The 20,509-nt window shown below is 38.3% G+C and overlaps 2 long non-coding RNA genes across 2 annotated transcripts; one reads left to right on the top strand and one right to left on the bottom strand.

Moving 5' to 3' along the window:
- Positions 1-230: 230 nt before the first annotated feature.
- On the top strand, positions 231-4,122 carry LOC104441005. The gene is made up of 8 exons (XR_001986435.2): positions 231-345; positions 1,014-1,288; positions 1,456-1,539; positions 1,647-2,218; positions 2,306-2,366; positions 3,036-3,098; positions 3,174-3,324; positions 3,675-4,122. It is a non-coding gene; the product is annotated as an uncharacterized LOC104441005 (long non-coding RNA).
- Positions 2,338-3,604, bottom strand: LOC120292844. Its single transcript, XR_005550454.1, has 3 exons — positions 3,554-3,604; positions 2,883-3,207; positions 2,338-2,426 (listed from the first exon to the last, which is right to left on the bottom strand). It is a non-coding gene; the product is annotated as an uncharacterized LOC120292844 (long non-coding RNA).
- Positions 4,123-20,509: the final 16,387 nt, after the last annotated feature.

The raw sequence follows: 20,509 nt of genomic DNA, 5'->3' as shown, positions 1-20,509 counted from the left end.
ACAGTCCCTCTACATTTATTTATTTTTTTGGTCAAAAGAAAAATTACTTTCATTATTGACTAGAACTTTTTATTTTTATTTTTTAGTTTCACTCAATTTATATATTTCTCTTAATCCAAATAGAAGCATAAGAACGTTCAGCATCATAAAATAATAATAATAAAAAAAAAAAACCCAAAGTAAAGAAGGGGCTTTAGAAAGTCAATAAGTGGAAACGCCTCTGCCCTCGATTTCGGTTGCGGTTTCGAGAAGCCCTGTCGCGTTCTGGCCCTTGAACTGTTTTCTTGTTCTTTACTGTTTGCTGTGGGCGCGGTTGTTCGTTGGTCTGTTTCAAGAGACATGAAGGTATTGGGGCCTCTTTGTTTCCCATTTTATATCTGTGTTGCCTCTGTAAGTTGGGCGAAAGTTTTGAAATTGGGCAAGACTTGGATGTTTGGTTGAACCTTGGAAGGATCATGTGGAATGGAGAAATTGCAGCCTTGGAGGGGGTGTAAGTAGAGAGGAACAAGAAGGTTATTGTGGTCAAATTTCTCCATTCCCGAACACACACTACACACGCCCTTGTGAGGGAGCCATGTCGCGCTAAGTGAACTGATCAATCAAATGGGTTTCTGTTCTTTCCAGTTTTAGGGCCTGAGTTGTTTTGTTGCCCAACTTCCCGCAATTTGAGTGAAATATGTGTTGGGTGTTGTCTTAGGGAACAGCAGATGTACATATGCCCAACCATAAGTTTGTTGTGACCAGAAAATTGCGTGTTCAATCCTTGTTTGTTGCACTCTTCAATGTCTTGAATGCAAACTAGAGTGTACCGAAACATGTCTTTTGCAAGACTATTGATGATATGATCTTCACCTTTGCTGCTTTCGTCTTTTGATTTCATGCCTTGAGCACTCTTTTTAGGCTCCTTTTTCAACTTTAAAACTTATAGCTAAACCGTCTAAACTGATGCATCCTTGTGAGCGGAGATCTCTGACTGATTTGGCTGTATGCCGCTTGTTATCAAAATGTCTTAGGAGCAGATTGGATGCAACTTCTGTAGTCATCTTGGAATTTGAATGCATCATAGATTGGCATATAAGGCAAAAATAATAGCTACTTCATTCGATGGAAGATCCGATCACCACCGACGACTTACTCTGACGGCACTGATCATCGGGATCCAGCGGCTCACACACGTTGCTGGCGAAAGATTGCTCGGCTTCTGATTTCCAAGGAAGTAGCAGGGCATGCCTCGGTACAAAGATGAGCTTCCCGCAATTCATGTGTACACAGTCTGTGATGAATCGAGGTCTGTGTTGAACCTAAAATCTTTTTGTTATGGTTCTTCATTTGATAGCCTGTTGCAATAGATAAGTTAGATGCTTGTCAGTTGATTCTTCCGACATAGGTCGTTTGCTTTTTGTTAGGGGTGGGTTTGATTTGGTTCTTATTTGTTTCCTTCATGTTTCTTGACAGGTACCTTATCGTGAGGAATGTACCTGCATTAGGATGTGGAGATGAGCTGTTGAAACTCTTTGCCACTTATGGTGATGTTGAAGAGTTAGTATCTTTTCCCCTGTGTCCTCGGATTTTTTAGTAAAGATTTATGAATGATGATCATAAACAGTTGGTACTCTCTAAATTTGAGTTTTTATTCATTTTCACAGCAAAATTCTCTAGGTTTGATCTTTGGTTGCTTCTTCAGATGTAAACCAATGGATGAAGAAGACTGTGAGCCATACACTGATGTTTATTGGATCAAGTTCTGTCTCGACTGCAATGCTACGTGAGTGGATTTGCTTCTTCAAGTGCAGAATTCCAGTTGTCTTCATATTTGTCATGAAGTTTATTTATTCAGGATATAGAATGGCTCTTGCATCCTTAATTTTACATCCTTGTTCCACTTAAAAAAGTTGGATGAGTATGCCTTCTATGGGAATAGACTACAAGTTTCATATGCTTCCCACTTTGAGAGTCTCTCTGATACAAGAGAAAAATTAGAAGCTAGGAGAAAGGAAGTTCTTACTCGGTTGAACTGTAAGCTTTTACAGTTGAGAGCACAACCCTGATTTTGATCTAGGCACAAGTTTTCATATGATAAATACATATCGTGTCTGCTCATATTGCTGGAAGATTCAAGGGTACTGCCACCTCTAGCAGTGTCGGTCAGGTAAGTTCTTCAGCTAATGCAACTTCCTTGCAGAATAGTGCTGTTGGCCAACAGATCTTCAATCAAGCGGTATGTTAACAAAGCCTTGAAATGCTGTTCTTCTAATGCTTTCAGCATGCATTAATAGCAGTCAACCGTACTTTCTTTGTGGTGCAGTGCATCACCGCTCATTCCTCATGCTGACAGTTCTCCATATACAAGGGTTTCCTCGGAGCTGGTATGTCACTTTATCACACTGCTAAATATCAATATGGTCCCTCCAATTTAGTTCTGCTTTCTGCAATTGATGGAATAGAGGTTTAAATTGACATAAGGAACTACTTGGAGTTTTACCTATTATACAACAATTAAGATGATCACCGAACTTGCTCTGTTCATATTTTTGGTCATACTAGCTTAAACTGGGTTATCTTGAGACACGTTTTGCTTCATGCATAATTGGAGACATTTCTTTTCTGATTTAAAGTACCACATATTGCTTGTGTGCTAGCACTATGTGATGTCAGTTGTCAGATATGCACATGTATTTAGAAGACAGTAGCATATTTTGACCAAGAAGTCACTATTATACCCAGTAGACTGCATGTGCTCAACCTAATTAACATTGGTGTTGTTCTTTTCAATTATGTTCTACAAGTATATTTTCTAATATCCACATATTTGATGCAAAATTTCCTCTGTTCCTTTATGTTAGAACAAGTTAAATGGGAGGGCAATTCTTATCATTCCTTACCATTTTCTTCGGGAGAAATTAGACATTTGCCTTCATCTTGCGTTATATGTTCAGTGCATATAAGCTTGATCCAGCATCCATATGCGAAAGTCTCAGATTGTCATTTTGTCCTGGGGCTAACTCACAATTTTCTTCTATTTCGATGGATGTCAGGATTATTTTCAATCCCATTCGATGAATTAGACAGTGCGATTGGTCAGAGACAAGCTCAATAAGGTGAAAAACTAGGTCTTGCAGGCTTGGTTTAAAACAACATTTGATTCTGATTATTCCTCCCAATGCGTGTTTTAGATTGAATCAAGTGGTGAGCATTCGCGCTCTGGACCTGCAGCGAAGAAAGCTCACATCAACAACAGAAGGAGAATTTAACTGTTATCGGAACTCAGAATTGCCCTCTGTCGAAGGATATCCTGATGTTTCACACACCACTTTTATCTCACCGGTATGGACACCCCTCAAGTTCGACAGTATTCTTATCTACTCTTTGTCCATCGAATCTGTAACTTATATGAGGGTAAAATCATCTTCGCTTAGTTCTAGATGGCTAATCATAATAAATTATTGGATAGAAATCTCTGCCCTCTTCTTGAATACATGCAACGATGCGAAAGGAAAGATTTCAATTGTGTACTTTTTTGCTGATAAACAAATGGTTGGCAAAGTTAACTTACAACTTCTTGACAAAATGCCAATAAGAAAACACGGTCGCAGCATGACATGCTCGCATCATGCTATCTCTGTTGTCAACTTTTAATCATTAAGATCTTCTGAGACTACGTTTTGCAAATGCAGGACACGACTCTATAAAGCGAGCACGGGCTTAAACAGTCATCCTCAATTTGAGCAAAGTTTCAGGGCCCTTGGCTTTTGGGGCGGATACCTGTATCACCAACCTATAAGCTTCATGAACATATGAGCATCGGGAATAAATCAGTACTAGCACAATCCCTTCTCAGCAGAGATTTTCTTTAAAAATTCCAATCCAATCATGAAAGACCAAATTAAATCGTCAGCTGGGGAAAAGCATGGCGGTATCACCATCCGTTTGAATAATGACCGCAGACTGACTGCGGGGGAGATCAAACTCAACCCTATGTCATTTCTGAACAAACGTAATTGGAGCAGAAGTTTGAGTTGACTTCGGGCTTTCGACATTGTGAAACAGATGTCTTGAGAGCCTAATCAAGTAGTTGATTCTGTGTGTATTTATGTTTCTGCCGGAGTAGCTTGTTTATAAACGTTCAAATGATATTACTAGACCTGTTCATTTAGATTGTATCCGTTAAATTTGAGCAGATGAGCCAGAAGACTACACTGAAGGCACTATTAATCTTCAATTCATTAAATAAGTGAAGGGGGAAAAAGATGTCGAAGATTTCAATCTGGCTTGGGAAAAGTTGAAGTTAAATCTGGCAATCAAGGATTTTTTAATCTAACTTTAGAAAGAACAATTTTAATAACTATCTGGACTGCTACTAAAGCTACATATTCATTTATTATTTGGTAATGAGTGGTAAAAGTTCATTTTGAACTAGTATGGTTGTAAAAACCTAAGGTTGTCGCACAAAACTTTTGTTTATCAACACTATTTTGTTAAAAGAAATATACTTGTCTGGATCCGGTTTATAATAGATCGGATCCATCATAATGTTCATAGTTCCAACCTTTTACAAAGGGAAAGTCTAGTCTTAAAGGGAAGTCAGAGATAATTAAATGAAAGAATATGCATCTCTCACACCAAAAAAAGCATTTTTTTGTTGGACTTCTTTTGATTTTATTCATCGGATTGGTGTTAGCTTTGAAAACTTTCTTGACCTAAATTTAAGATTTCAACACGAAGAGTAGTCCAGAGATCTGAGTGATCACTAAAACTGTCACAAAGGAAATTGCAAATGAAAGAGGCATTCGGTCCACCCTGAATGGTGGCCTTGGGCTGATGTAATTTTGGTCTGGTGCGGGCTAATTTGGGCTTAGGTTTGGCATTTCAATCTCTTTTTGAAAATTTCTCATTTACCTCATTTCGATATTAAAATATGCAAATTATTAAAAAAAAATTATTAGCATAAAATCACTTGAACAAAATATAGATTTGTTCGAAGACGTGAATTTCACAGACCCATCGAAAACCGACCATATTAATTGATGTGGAGTTTTAAGGGCTGGAAATATTATTCGGAAAGTTCGTTTAAAACCCTCCAAACTTTAATTGTATGTTCCATTTCTCTCTAACCTGACTTTTCGATGACCATTTCGAATCAATCGGGATTTCTTTTCGAACCTCAATCCACGATCACCTGCTCATGGGTCATGGCTTTACCTAAGGTCGACCAAGGATGGCAATCAAACCTTAGCAGTGGGATCGTTAGAACTAGGATGCCCGTCTGCCAGTCATAATGGAGAAGTTCTTCTCCCTATATCGGTAAAAGAGTGGGGAGATAACTAGACTAGGTGTTACCATAAGGATCCTATACCCATGGGGAATCATAACTACTCAGTCTACCTATAGGCAGCTGCAATTCCGCCGGCACGCTGGAATTCGGAATGTCTCTTCACATGAGGTAGGAAACATCTCTTCTAAAACCCATTCAGTATCGGAAATTCTTCCCGAATTGTAATACTCGTATCGTTCATCGGGTAAACATATGAGAGAGAAGGGCTTTTCCAATCAATTTTGAAAAGAAATTTTCCCAAATTTTTGGTTTTTCAATGAGCAGGGGCACAAAGCAAGGTGGACCGGCCCATGGCACAAAATGGATTAGCTAGCGTAGCCCGTTTCGTGAATTGGTGGGCTGTGATAAATCGAAACCCATTTGCCACCTCTAGATAAAGAGGAAAGAAAAGATGTCGAGCAAAACTTCGGCTGAAAAAAATCAACACGATTCTCGTGTCAGCCTAGCATAAATTAAATCCAAATTAAAGAACAAACACGATAAATTATGCTTAACAATATCGCATCAATGCTAACACGTAACATCAATCAAAAGTTTTTTGGTCCTAATTGATGTTCCTGCAAAGCTTCAAGTTGCTTTAATTGTCGGCATTATCCTCTGAAGAAATAGATTTGATTAGAGGAGGAGGCCTAGCTTCAAAGCCACTCCTCCATCAACAGTCCTGAGATGGGATACAGGAATAGTAGCAGAAAAAGTCACCTTTTTGGGTTTGCGGCTACATACAGATTGAATATTATCTCGGCGCTCGAAACTTGCAATTTACATTTTGAGTTTCGTCTCTTCGACTCGCCGCCGGATGGCCCCGCACATGTACGCGAATCATCATTTTTTTCCTTCCCAAGCTACCGTTGTTGCCCTGCAAAACGACCGGCAAACCTTAACCCAAACTTCTCTCTCCTATTACGTCGCCAGTTAGCAGCCACCCCTCCGCGGTTCCTAACAGTCGCATGGATCTATCGAGAGTGTGACATACGTTTTTTTGGTATTTTCTCAAAAAGCTACAGGACACTAGGATTTTACTTCTAAAAGAAAACAAAATTCACATAGTGGGGCATTAGCTTTTGTTCATCTCGTGAAAGAGCTAGAGTTCGATCTCCCTACCATCACGTGATGGGACCTTGACACTCTCAAGATCTTGACTCTTTTGCTGCGTATACACTAGAACCGATGTGCCCCACGAGCTCCCCATGCTTTTGGTAAATAAATTTGAATTATCTTTTTTCATAAAGTGGTTGGTCTTTGAATCAGTAGAGAATAACTTCCTACTTTTGACTATTTCACAACTTGAGTCTTCCAAAAAGTCTTTCGATTATGAAGCATCAATAAATACACTGGTGATGTATGGCTTAATTTTCCATAAATTAAAGTAAGATCATAGAAAATGCAGCAGTAAATTCGCGATATAATGAAGCTATGCATATAATTTTTAATGGATGATCAATTTGCAAGAAAAGTAAATGACAGCCCACCATTCCATTTCATGGAAAAGGGAAAGAAAAATACATAAATGTTTATGATGGCAACATGTTGAATCCTTGATATTTTGTATGGGTTGATGTGACGTGTAGTTTGTTGTCTTAGTGGCGGATTTGGATTGATGTGCTTGCTGACGAGACCATTGTTTAGTGGGGGAAGAAGGCATCTAAGCCTCTCCTCTATTGGTCAAAGCATTACCTCCTATTCTTCAGATATTTTTCTCCTACTAGACATAGAATGGAACGGCGCTCTAAGATACAAAGAATTCCGCAATAGCAAGCCGGTAGACAAGTGCCACATTTGATATAATAGAATAGAAGTGATGGATCAAACCACCAAGCATGTTAATTCGGATGCTTGCCTTTTTCTATGAGGTCACGCCTCTCTAAAAATTTAAAGTCAAATATTAATTTTTTTGCAAAAAAATTGCAACTTTGACATAGACTGGTTTTGAGTCTCGACGAAGTATGGTGAATACTGCATTTCTCAATATCAATTATTTTAGCCATGCGAGCATATATGTGGAAAGTGTCTAGTTCTCTAGTTTAAAGTCTCGACTTAGGTAGAAGATACACCTGATAATATTTATAATGACTAGAGGGTTTGGATTAAGCTCCACTTAGGCAAGAGCCATACTTGAGAATACCTATAGCGGTGATAGAGTGCTCACTGGAGTCAAAGGGACTGGATAAGAAGCAGTTCTTGGCAAGCTTCTACGATGCAGAAAGGTGTTTAAGGGATGTGTGTGTGTGTAAAATTGAAATTAACTCACGAAATGCGCTTTGACATGACAGCAAGTTTAGAATTGGAACTACAATATTTAAGCATGCTTAGGTGGAAGTACTATCAGGGTGGGCAACCTCTTGGAAATATGACCCACCCCTATGTCAAAGGACTTGCAAGGCTCCTTATAGGATTGCCAAAACAAACAACAAGAATGTCGTGATATCAATATGCGCATTTCAATAATCTTCGGGCATGTGACAACAAGTGGATCCACAACATCCGATAAGGATTAGCCGAATGCAAAAGGACAAAAAGAAAAGAAAAGAAAAGGTATTGGAAATCATCGGATGCTAGGGTAAGAAGAAGGGACCATGAGCACCCAAGGAGGGAATGCAAATTGCAACACTAATTACCATACTAATATTCAATCTAAATGGGTGGGGAGGTGGGCAATTGGTTAGAGATGATTGATTTTCAATCTAGCATGATTCCACCTACAAACTAGGAATTGGATCAAAAGGACCAATTCCCAATTTTTGGGACTAGGGACTCTATTGGACAATCCTAGGACTAGGAACCAAATTGGACCAATCGATTTAGTCTAGTTTACTCCGATCCTATGGAACCAATTACTTAAAAAAATAAAAAAAAACTCAAAGATACTAGAGTTGTTATTATTTTAATGGTTTATTGCTATTTTAAAGAAATGTAAAAATATTTATAAAAAAAAAGTCGGTCAAGTCCGATTCGGTTTTTTTTTGGAACCGAAAATTGGACCGACAACTACTGATGCTATTTTTCTGAAATCAGAAACCAAACCGATTCCTCCGAGAACAAGATCAAACCCGTTGGTCTGATTCGATCCGAGTGATAATCGATTTGAGCGGTCCAACGTGCTAATCCGTATGGCTGGCTCTGTGGGGGCTTCCTCAGCTTTTGCTTTTGCTTTTGGTACCGCAAAAAGACCACCAACCATTTCCTTTGAATCAACCGATTGCTTTCGATTAATGAACCCTCTGCAATTTAATGATAACTAATAATAAAAGTTCCATTCTTTATTCTCATTTCTCTAATTTTATCCTCTCTCTTTCTCTCTCCCTGCTGGCGCCCCGAACGGAGCGTCGAGAGGATGCGACGTAACTGCGGTCAGCACAGCAGAGACAGACAGACAGATATACATAGAGAGAGAGAGAGAGCCCGAGTTGTCCGAGATATCGAGTTCGCGGGCCGGGCCGGGCCGCGCGTCGCGACGTCCGGGCTGTTTGCCCCCCGGCTCCGCCTCCCCACGCGCTGCCGCCTGGCGCGTGCGTCTCCCCCAGTTACCTTTTTTTTTTTAATGGGTTTGCAGCTATACACCGCACGACTTGCGTGGATGGAGGGTTGTGATGTGATCAGGGATGCCAAAATGCCCCTCTATTTTTTTATTTTTAGAGATTTGCATATTTGTCGTCAGTGTTTCTAATCATTCGTAACTTTGACCGGGAAATATCACGAAAAATCTTTTAAGTCGTGCCTTGCTGTCACACAAAAATATCTCGAACCCTTTTTTTTTGCAGCCAAAACCTCTAATTTTATACCATTATGGCTAGAGTACCATCTATCTACTTCAAAATACTTCAAAACTTCAGCCACTTTATCACCAATGCCTCACAATTTTTTTTTTTGTATGGCCCATACCCCAAACATGTGGAAAATGCAAAAAGTTATGGCATTAATATCATAGTAGATATAATTTAAGAATTCTAGCAATAGAAAAGAATTATAATTAAGAATATTTGATGGCACAAAATGATTTGGCCACTGCAATATTAATATCCAAAACATCTTTTCCATGTCACCAAACCCCAAGCATAAAGGGTGTGAAAATTTTTGGGATATTGATATTGTATTGGACATACTTTAGAGTGAAGTAGACGGTAGTTTAGGATTTTGAGTGATACCAATCATTTTTATAATAGATCCCTTGAGCCAGTGAAAAAAAGGCCAAAAACCTTTTTCTTTCCTTGAGCCGTTAAGCTTGACACACTTTATTTGTTTTTTTTTTTTCTCATTTCATACAAAGATTATTTCATCAAACATGCTTGTAAGATCAAGTGAGAGAATGACTAGATTTTTTCTAACCCCTTTTTCGTTTTTTTTTTTTTTTGGTTCAAATCAATATGAAATTGGTAATATCTCCTCTAGATGCACTGGATTCAACACATTCTAGATCTAATTTCTCCATCTTGTCCAATAGATTTCTTCCTAGATAACTCGTGAAGAAAAAGAAGGCCAATGACTCCCCAGTCTCATCCTTCTCCTGTCTAAGTTTTCGATACATTAAAAATATATAAACCACTTTGCAGAAAAAGTTTAGCAAGTGAACCGACGACTTTCTTTAAGTCAAGTCTTGAACGACTAGTATATTCATATAGCCGAACTTTTTCTTTTCCTTTTTTTTTTGGGGTTAAATCAATTGATGCGCTGGATCAAAACGAATAGTGGATTTTATTTTTTTTTGTTGAATATTTCCTGCTCAAACGATGAACTACTCAAGATTCCCTCTAAAAGGTTATCTTGTTCAGTTGCCGTTAGGCGAGACAAAGTCAAATCTTGCCTCCAAAATTAAGAGAGTAATTATGTCTAGAAAATTATGTAGAAATTATATATGAATATGCATATCAGTATTTATATGTGTTAAACCGTTTGAGTTCAACAGAAAACTAAAATTACGACAATTGTAAAAAAGGAAGAATCTAAAAGTGAAGTTTTGACCAAACAAGTCTTTGACAGATGGTGTACAAGTTGAACTCCTTTGTTTGAAATTACTTTTCACAAATATATAAGATTTGACCAAGTAACTATTAATAGGTATTGGGATTAAAGCACCTAACAAGAGTTTGAACGAATCTCAGAATTGTGTTCTATTATAATCTGCATCAAGGGGAGGAAGAATCCTAACGTGGGAACATGATCCCACCTCTAGGAATCGAGGTTTTTGCACAGCAAAGTTAGCACGTATCAAGAGGGGGAACTTGTACATTTTGTGTTCATTTTTTTTTATTTACTATTGAGTAGCCTACTAACAAACACTAGGATAAAAACACTCGACAAGGGTGTTGATTAATCTCATAATTGCATCTGGGTTAATTTGAAAACACTTCTACTCTATATATCTAAGCCTATGTTTTTTATTTTTATTTTTCGATTTCTAAGCCTATGTTTGGAAAGGCCAAAAAGTTTGGGGAAAGAATGAGGAGTGAAAGAGAATAAGGGGGGAGAGAAGTTCAAATACCCATGTTTGGAAGGGCCTATAGGAAAGATAAGTTAAGATTAGGGGGGTGAATAAAACGAGTGGGGCCCGCCAAGAGGCCGTCGCCCTCAAATTGAGAAGAAAGCCTCGATCAAGAACTGCGTGGCCGAAATATAAAATTCCCAAAATACCCTTGCATTCGAGTTGAATTTACCGCTTCTCTTTGCCTCTTTTTTCTTCTTCGGGTATCACGGTTATGAATTTCATTTTCTATGACCAACTTAATTAAATATGACGTTATCTCACTCAGCATATAGTTAATGAAGAATACAATTAATTTAATCAATTCCTAAATCAAATTAATTTGAAATTAGAAGAGAATAATGAAAGGACCATAGTTAAATGTGGAAATTCTTTTTTTTTGGGGGAGGGGGTGGTATCTCGTTGTTTGCCAAGCAATCTAGTGAAGGACTAATCTTCTTCTTCTTCTTCTTCTTCTTTTCTATAAAATCGTGCAAATGTTCTTTCAGCATCTTTTTAGCTACTAGCATAATTCCTCAATTACAATTTAAGATATACACAAAAGGAGGATAGTCAAACATAGTACCCAACAACTTCCATTTCATTTCATAGTTCTCGTAGAGTCGTCAAACAAAGAATTGTATATTCAGCAACGATTCCGTCATTTCTATTGAGAAAATAAAAATCAGAATGCTCGTTTTATTCGCAAATAAATTAAGAATTGTTTCTGGTCTCTCGAGAGACCAATTGATCATTTCCAGAGCATCATTTCTCGATGCATTTTATCATGCTTTACACACATAGGTCCTATTCTTGGATGCTCAGCAAACTCTTAGAAATGGCCATCGAATTTTAATGGTCAAATCCTTGGATGCGGTTGCGGTATGCAAAAGTCAAAGGAATTGATCAAATGTGTCGCCGACATCATGAAAGAGATGGCCCCTCTTTAATCACTTGGCCCAGACGGATTCCATGCCATTTTCTACATGAAACGTTGGGAAGTGGCGAAGGCCCAGATTGTACAATTTGTGTAGCATTTCTTTTAAAAAGTCAATTGCCCTATCTTCTCAACCATGCTTTCATAGCACTCATCCCAAAAACTCAGAATGCACGCACCTATAACCAGTTTTGGCCCATAAGTCTTTGCAGTGTGCGCTATAAACTTATCTCTAAGATGTTGGCAAATAGACTGAGGGTTCCTCAGTCATATTATCTTCTGGGTAGAAGCATATAAGAAAATTCTGTAATTGCATAGGAAATTGTACACTCCATGAGAAAGAAAAGAAAGGGGCATCCATTCATGAGAGTTAAGGTGGATATGTCACAAGCTTATGATAGAGTTGACAAGAATGCTTTTGTAGCCTAGGGTTCTAGGTCCTTTTTTGCAGGCTCATAAAAATATGTATTCGTCAGTTCATTATTCTCTTCTCATCAATGATAAACCTATGGGAAGTTTTAAATCTCAAAAGGGACTCCAACAAAATGACCCTATCTTGCCATACCTATTTATGATTTATACTAAACTTTTTCTAGAATCCTATTTAGAGCAAAGGATTTGAAGATTATTGTAGGTATAAGAGTAGGGCAAAGTGTTCGCCTTTAACTCACCTTATGTATGCTGATGATCTCTTGTTATTTGTCAAAACCATTGAGCATCAACTGAGAGGATTGAAGGAATACATTGTGAAAGGGCTAGTAATAACACTTAGAGGGGGGTGAATAGGTGTGAACAAAAATCTTTGCAAAGTTCAAAAGAGATAATTTGACTTTAGAAAATCACAGATGAATTCAGACTTTAACGATTAGATAAAAAATTTAAATAAAATAAAGGCCCGTTTGGTTCGGCATTTGAAAGGGACTTTTGGGCTTTAAAGGGGTTTGGCCAAATGCAAATACGTTTGGTTTAATTTTTTGGACGACTTTGTCAAGATGCAATCACATCTCCAAATAACTCTAAAAGCCTTTAGCCCAATGTAAGCTCTTGAGGTACTTTGGGAATTTGCATCTTCGGAATGCAAGTCCCATGGTACTATTCATCTTCTTCGAATAAACAAACAGAGGCCGACAACTGCTAGCCAAGGAGTTGCCTGTGTTGGTGACCGTCGCCTGAGGTGTCACTTGACCCCGGTGACCACCGCTTGGGGGTTGCGGCCACTCGATGACCGTCGCCTGAGGTTGTGCAACCTCAAGCCATGGTCGCCTAGGTTCGTGCGACCTTGGCGACGGTGGCTTGAGGTCGCCGAACCTCAGGCGATGCCTAAGTCACGCGACCCAAGCGATGACTACGTGACCCAGGCAATGGCGCCTAGGGTTCACGACCCAAGCAACAACAACCTGGGTCGCAAACCCCAAGCATTGCTTGAGGTCTGATAGCAACTTGTGACCGTTGCTGAATTGAACGAACCCAGGCAACCACCACCTAAGGTCGCCAACCTAGATGACCACTTAAGTTGCGACCTCAGGCGACCTCGAGGCTATCCAGTGGCCGATCTAGCTACTGGACATTGGCCGCCGATGGATACATTAAAAAAAAATTAAAAACTTTTTTATATATAAAACTTAGCAAAAATCCTTTACAAAATGTAGTTTTTACTAAATTGTGTTTAAGCTAAAGTCGTTTCACAATGCACTTTAAAACTATAATTTACCAAATGTTATTTGCATTTTCATAAACCCCTTTAGCTCAAAGGTATTTACATTTTCCCAATGACATTTGCCCAAAACCAAACCAAACGGACCCAAAGAAGTTTAAACTTAAACAATTAATTAGAGCTATGAATCAAAATAAAAGAGTTTAGGAAAGAGAATAAGAACATAAGGTTTATAATGGTTCGGCTTAAATCAAGCTTACGTCCACTCTCCCACGCTAATAGCCCACTAGTTGAATTCTACTAAAATCAAAAGAGATTTTACAATTTGATGAACTCGACTTTTTAATAAAGAATCTCTACTAGTTTCTCACAAAGTCTCACTATGAGTTTCTCTCTTTTGTATACAACTTTGAGCTTAGTGAATGAAATAACAAGGAATTAGGAAGCTTTAGACTTTAAAATTTTTCTTTCACACACACTCTCGAATAACTGGAGAGTTTGCCTTAAATACTCATTCATGCCTTCTCGACCATTGGCACTTTTCAAAAGAATTCTTCCAATCTACCCGTTGGACAAAATCAATCAAGGAAATCTCAAGTCATTTGATAATTTGTGAAGAAAGCCCATCAATCATGTTCATACATACAATCAGGATCTTGGTTTCCATAAGTAAACCTTCCAAGTTTACTCGCCTTCCAAAAGATTTGAATATCGGAATTGATTCCAATAAGGATAATCAATCATGTAGGTGCTAAAACCAGTCATAAAGTTATCCATAAACCATATGAATCGAATCCTTGAAGAAATAAAGATAATCTTGCATCTGGATAAGTCTTTATTCTTCAGTCTAGAAACTGTTAATGTGGGCAGACTTTGAACCTAGAATCTGGCAGTCTTCAAACTTTGACACTAAAGTCTGGAAGTCTTTAAACTAGACTTTGGAAAGGTTTTGTCAATCTTCAAAATAGTAAAGGAGTTTTCTCCAACACATTGAAATTTATTGCTTGTGGTCAGGTCAAAGCTTGAATCATCAGAAGCCGTCTGTCTTTTTTTCTAAAGGTACTTTTCTAGGCGTGAAAAAGTTTTGTATGGATGAGCTCCACATGTGAAAGTGGATCTTGAAGCACTATATCTTGAAAACTTCCCTCTTCAACCAAGAAAAGGTAGGGCAAAATATCAATTCCTTGAAGATAAGGTTGATAACAAACTTAGCACCTGAAAAAGGAAGACACTATCTTGGGCGAGTAGAGCAACAAACATTTGGTCGATTGTTCAAAATGCGCCAATCTATGCTATGCAATATGGTCAACTGCCTTTGTAGCACTTGTGATAGACTCAACACCTCTATAAGAAAATTCTAGTGGGGTGTGCCAACAGAGAAAAATAGATACTTTACACCTAAATATAGGGATTCACTATGTAGAAACAAGAAGAGTGGAGGAATGAGTTTTCAGCATAATAGGGATTTCAACAACATTGTACTTTTAAAGCTCAGTTGGGGAATGGTCCAAGATAGAAGCAAGCTATTAGTTAGAGTTCTTGGAGGGAAGTATCTCCAAAGCTTCAATTCCTGGAGTCATGAGGTCGAGGCATCACCCTCTCCTTTGTGGAAGGCAATCTCGGATGCAAATACTCAAACTGTGAACTTTTTATCAAGTAGGGGATGGAAAATCAATCGAGGTAGGAAATCACCCTTTGGACTCCTAATGTTTCATCTCATTTGCCTTATTTTATTGATCCAGACCCTATCTTGAAGCAAAGAAAGATAGAAAGCTTCTTTATCCTAGGGACAGAAACCTGGGATGTATTAAGTCTAAATCAGACTTTTTGCCTAACCTTAGCCCAACCCATTCTTCAGATCCGTGTGCCAAACTCCATTTGGGTCGACAAATCAATTTGGCATCCAACTATCAATGGATTATTTTATGTTAAATCTGCTTACAAACTCATAAAGTCATGAACTAAAAATGGCAACAACGGCGTGATTTGGAACAAAATCTAGAAAGCTAGAGCTCATGAGCAGCACAAAATGATGTTGTGGAGGATAGCAACCGATGTCTTACCTTGTCAAGCTAATTTGTTTTGATTGATCCATATCCCATACCCTTCTTGCTCGTTATGTGGAGCTTCGAAGGAGAATTCGGTACATTTTTACATCATGTCCTCTAGCCCAAATTTTGTGGAGATAAAGCCCATGGGGTATTGTCTCATTTGCTTGGAACTTCAACTTTTCAAAAGAGATGGTGAACCACTTTCTTAATCTAGGAAAAATAGTATATAAAATGGGATTAGATTGCAAACTCTTCACTCTTTACGTAGCAATTCTCTGCACTAGAATGTGGTGCTATAGGAAAACAAAGTTAGATGATCATACAACTCCAGTTTCTCCCAAAGCGATTTAGATGGTCATACAAGATTTCTTGGAATATTCAAATATGTTCAAGAGAGAGAACAAAGTTAAGTTAAGCGAGGAGTTAGATTCTTTTGGGGTAAGGACAAACTCTTGGATTCCTCCATCAAATGAAGAGTTGAAATTTAATGTAGATGGTGTGTGGAAAGACATAAATGGGCCATAGGTATTATTGCATGATCAGATCGAGGCTTAGTTGTCCAAGCATGGACAAGACAAGGAAGATGGAACTCACCAGTGGAAGTGGAAGCTGTAGCTCTTCTTCTCAAGTGCAAAGCTGCTTAGTCCCTCGGCATCCACAAGGTGGTGTTTGAAAGTGATATAGCTAGTATAAACACCTAGAGGGGGGTGAATAGGTGTAGAAATAATTTCTCGAGATATGAAAGTAATACTAGGCAAACAATAGAAAGGAAGCTCTCCTTTAGTTAACAAAACAAACTATGATCAAAGTAAAGCAGGGAGTAGGGAAGAGAAAATTGAACACAAGGTTTATAGTGGTTTGGCTTATTCCAAGCCTACGTCCACTCTTCTGCACTAACAGCCCACCGGCTGGATTTTATTGTGAACAAAAGAGATGTTACATCAATGCTTTCCCTTGATTCCACGGTGTAGATACTTTACCACACTTTCTCAAGGTATCTCAAAATATAGACTCACTTTTGCGTACAAGATTTCGCTTAGTAAATGAATTGACTAAGAATCAAAGAGCTTCAGACTTTGGAATTCTTCTATCGTGCACCACCTCGAACAACTGGAACGTCTTCCTTTTATACTCCTTTGTGCCATCATACCCGTTGGCACTTACCAAATGAATTCTTCCAATCCTCCCGTTGGACAGAATCAATTAGGAAGATCATTCGAGCTATTAAAGGAACATGTCGATAGCCCATCAATCCTGCTCACCCATACAATCAGGATCTTGGTTTCCATAAGTAGAACCTTCCAAGAATACTTCGCCAATCATCGAATCTTTAATCATTCTTGATTTGAATAAAGGAATCCGTTATGTCATATCCAGCCAAGAGATTTTCTTCAGTCGATATGGCCAAATCCTCAATGAAGCACTCAATTCTGGATAGCCTTTCATCAACGGATTAGAAACTGTCAATGAGAATAGACTTTGAGTCTTGAGTCTGGTAGTCCGGAGGTCTTCAGACTTTAATAGTAGAGTTTGCAAATCTTCAGACTAGACTGATAGAAACATTTTGTCAGCTTCAAAATATTCCAGAAAGATTTCTCCAACAATCTCCCCATTTTTGATTGTGACAAAACTTTCATGTAGATTTGAATAACTTTGACCTGCAAAACATTACTCAAGCAAATATGGATATCTCATAAAGATTAATGGCTTAATGATAACACTAGAATCTGCAATAACAGAAAATAGGTTAGTCTTGCATGAGAGTAAAGCCATTCATAAGATATCAATAGTTCTTAATATAAGCAGCAATCAAATCCAAATCCACATTCAATCAGTCCACATCCAGACAAAGACACACAAGTCAAACATCAAAACAAACTAAAAATTCAACAAGTTTAAGTTCAAAGTTCAAAGATTTCAAATCTCGCATCTCTCCCCATTTTTGTCATAAAAAAAAAAGGTTGAGATGGGAATAGAATGGAGTCAAATTTGCTTAGGAACGCGAACAAGCTAGAAATATCCCATGGACTGGATGATGCCTTCCAGCTTTTTCAATTCTTCCTTCAATTGATCCACCTCTTCACCTTTAGCATTGGCTTGAATCTGAAGAGCAAGGGCTTGGATTTGATCAGATAAGGAAACGGAAGAAGCTTGTCCTACATTCTTCAAGTTCTGAACTTCGCATTCTAAAGCATATATCTAACCCCGTATTTCCAAGAGAACATTAATGATTCTGCAAAAATCTGCTGAGTTATTAGTCTGCGTACTGGCTTCGGCACGATCTGATGGAGTAAAGGCAAGCGATGGTATATCAGCATAATCATGTAGATTTGGCGATGAAGCATCATGTCCCTCCTCAGGAAATTGAGAGGCATGGATGTCCTCTGGATCTGCTAGAGAGCGACTGACTCCTTCACTGTTAACAAGATATGAGGACATTCCTCTTTTCTCACCATCTCCCCCTGTTTCCATGGTTTCAGGTGGAGAAGAGTGTTCCTCATGCTCTCCTTCCTCTTGATTTTCTCTTCCTTCTTCTTCTTCAAACCTTTCCTCCTCTGCTTCTTGCTCCTCTACTTCCGTCTCCTCTTCTTCTTTCTCCTCGCTTCCTGTCTCTTCTTCTTCTTTCTCCTATCCTTCTCTCTCCTCTGCTTCTTTCTCTTGTCGTTCCATTGATTAGGATCTGCGTCTTCAACGATTTCTTCCTCTTGTTGATGACCAGCACCCTGTGGACTAGTTGGTGGAGAATGACGCTGCTGAGAATGTTGTGGGCTCTGCTGCGACTTGGTGACTCATCTTCCTCGGTGAGATCAAAGTGAGTAGGCCCCTCACTCATTCGCCGTGGTCCCCTCGCTGCGATCCTCGAAGACTTTCTTGAAGACGACATCTTTCTCGCTTTGAAAGATTCCTTGCTTGACTTTCCCAAGAAAGATGACAACTTTTCAAGATTAAATAATGGAGGAAGACAGAATGGAAGATCGATGCTTTTTAGGGTTTTGGAGTTAAGTGAAGAGGAACCGACTGTATATAGCTCAGTCGAAACGGGGGAATGCTAAACGTCGTAAAGGAAGGTTAAAAGACGCCTTTAAAAAAAACTGCATTTTTCAAAAATAGATAACTGCCATTAACTCTTTTTGAAAATGAAAAATTGCACTTTTCACGGAAATTAAAGATAGCATAAATCAATTATAAATAGATAAATGATCGTACCTTTACGAGATTTAATATAAGAGAAAATAAAATAACTTACAATCAAGAACCATGATTATCTGAGTCTGAGAGTCTCTAGACTTTAACTTCTTCAAGCTTCAAGATGTTGAGTCTAGAACGAATGATTTCAAATTGATTTTTCTCCAAAGGCTTTGTAAATATATCCGCCGGTTGGTTCTTTGAGTCAACAAACTAAATCGAAACTTCTCCATTTTGAACATGATCTCTAATGAAGTGATGTCAAATCTCTATATGCTTTGCTCTTGAGTGACGAATTGGATTTTTGGTAAGATTGATTGCATTGGTGTTGTCATAGTTAATCTCCGTGCATGAATCTTCAATTCCAAAGTCTCTTAGCTGTTGTTTTATCCACATAATTTGTGAACAACAACTTCCGAGAGCTACATACTGTGCCTCTGCTGTAGAAAGAGCTATTGTATTTTGCTTCCTTGAAAACCAAGACACTGTCTTGCTTCCAAATAACTGACAGGTACCCAAGGTGCTCTTTCTATCAACTCTGCAACCGACTAGATTTGCATCTGAGTATCCAAGAAGAGTAAAGTCTCCCTTTTTAGGATACCAAAGGCCGATGCTTGAAGTTGAAGCAATGAATTTGATAATACACTTTGCAGCACTTAGATGAGATTCTTTAGGTCTGCTTGAAATCTAGCACAAATGCAAACACTAAACAAAATGTCGAGTCTAGAAGCGTAAGATAAATAAGTGAACCGATGATACTCCCCGTATAGCTTCTGGTCAACTTTCTTTCCTCTTTCATCTTTGTCTATCTTCAAGGAACTTGACATTGGTATATCAGTCCTTTTGCAATTTTCCAGTCCAAACTTTTTGACAAGATCATCAGCATATTTTCTTGATGAATAAAAGTTCATTCCTTCAATTGTTTCACTTGAAGTCCAAGAAAGAAGGTTAGTTCACCCATCATGCTCATTTCAAATTCATCCCGAATAGACTTAGAGAATTTCTTGTACAAACTTTCATTAGAGGATCCAAAAATAATATCATCAACATATATTTGAACAAGCGAAAACTTTTGCTTTCTCTTTTGATAAACGAGTAGTGTCTACTTTACCTTTTACAAAGCCATTTTGAATTAAGAACTTACTCACTGTCGTACCAAGCTCGAAGTGCTTGCTTTAAACCATACAAGGCTTTTTTCGGTCGAATACGAGTCGCTTCCTTGGGTCTTCAAACCTGGCGGTTGTTCCACATAAACTTCCTCATGGATAAATCCATTCGGGAAAGCACTTTTGATGTCCATTTGAAATAACTTTGAAATTATTATAACAAGCAAAAGCAAGTAATAATTGAATTGCTTCTAACCTTGCTACTAGTGCGTAAGTCTCATCATAGTCTATCCCTTCTTCTTGCGTATATTCCTTGGCCACGAGTCTTGCTTTGTTTCTTACGACTTTTCATTTTTCGTTCATCTTGTTCCTGAAAACCCATTTAGCTCCAATAATAGATTTACCTTTTGGTTTATGAGTCAACTCCCAAACATCATTAATACTGAATTTTCTGAGTTCTTCTTGCATAGCTTCAATCCAGCTTTCATCAGATAAAGTTTCTTCTATGCTTTTTGGTTCTATTTCAAAATAAGAGCCATAGTACTAGACTCTTCGCGCCTTTTGGATCTTGTGCGAATTCCTTCATTAATGTCGCCAATAATGAGATCTTTGGGATGATTGGACTTATGCTTCTAGTTACTGATTGATTTGTCAGGTTGATGATTACTTCCTTCATTTGAATCTATAATAACCATTTGTTCTTTGGTCTTTCGAGGCCGAGCTTCTTGAGATTTAGACTTTGTAGAGTCTAGAGCGAGTTTAGATTCTTCAAGATGAGTCTCGAACAT

Source organism: Eucalyptus grandis, chromosome 4, assembly GCF_016545825.1.
Source record: "Eucalyptus grandis isolate ANBG69807.140 chromosome 4, ASM1654582v1, whole genome shotgun sequence".
In the NCBI taxonomy this organism is placed as follows: domain Eukaryota; kingdom Viridiplantae; phylum Streptophyta; class Magnoliopsida; order Myrtales; family Myrtaceae; genus Eucalyptus; species Eucalyptus grandis.
The sequence above is the reverse complement of the archived record's forward strand: the minus strand, read 5'-3'. Positions and strand labels throughout refer to the sequence as shown.